This window comes from Arachis ipaensis, chromosome B07 (genome assembly GCF_000816755.2).
Source record: "Arachis ipaensis cultivar K30076 chromosome B07, Araip1.1, whole genome shotgun sequence".
NCBI lineage: Eukaryota > Viridiplantae > Streptophyta > Magnoliopsida > Fabales > Fabaceae > Arachis > Arachis ipaensis.
In genome coordinates, this window is record NC_029791.2 from 7,744,086 (window position 1) to 7,744,919 (window position 834).

The 834-nt window shown below is 39.0% G+C and overlaps 1 non-coding gene across 1 annotated transcript; it reads left to right on the forward strand.

Annotated features, from left to right (window-relative positions):
- Positions 1-788, forward strand: LOC107606691. The gene is made up of 3 exons (XR_002351086.1): positions 1-80; positions 573-614; positions 733-788. It is a non-coding gene; the product is annotated as an uncharacterized LOC107606691 (transcript).

Sequence of the window (834 nt, forward strand, 5' to 3'; positions counted from 1 at the left end):
TTTCCTTTTAGTCCTTTTAGGGGTGGTTCTCATCTCTTCTGCGGTGGCTCATGAGCCATCCAAAGAGGATGAGTTACAAGGTATCAATTGTTTCCTCTCCCAAAGAAAAGCTTCCTATAAATGGCATGCATGATTGCGCTTATAGAATACGTTCCCTCCATGAATTTACCAGTGCTCTTAGCTTGCGGCACCATCTATATATGGGAAGTGTTGAGGACACTATGCATTCATCGTTTTTCTCAAGTAGTGTCACTAAACAAAAATGAGGGTTAAACCTATTCTTCTGTGTTTCCTTTTAGGGGTGGTTCTCATCTCTTCTGCGGTGGCTCATGAGCCATCCAAAGAGGATGAGTTACAAGGTATCAATTGTTTCCTCTCCCAAAGAAAAGCTTCCTATAAATGGCATGCATGATTGCGCTTTTTACATATATAGAATACGTTATATACATGCAATGTAAAGAATTCTTTCTAATTTAGTACAAAAATTAAACCAAATTTTATTTAACGCATGTCATTGAAATTATGTTGAAGTTGCATGGCTCTTGTATGTTAATGTTGTTTTTATGATACAGTACAAGAAAATGGAGTTCAAAAAAGAAGCGTTGAGGATAATGGTAAGCGAAAAAACTGTTATTGATCTTCTAGCGAGGCAATTGTTCTAGTTTCAACTGGACTCCGTGAAAATAGATCAAGTATCATTTAATTTAATTATTTGATTCATTGATTGTGCAGCCTTGATGCATGAAGAACATTATGGAGGAGGTGACAGTGGAGGAGGAGGTGGTCATGGAGGAGGAGGTGGTCACGGAGGAGGAGGTGGTGGGCATGGAGGTG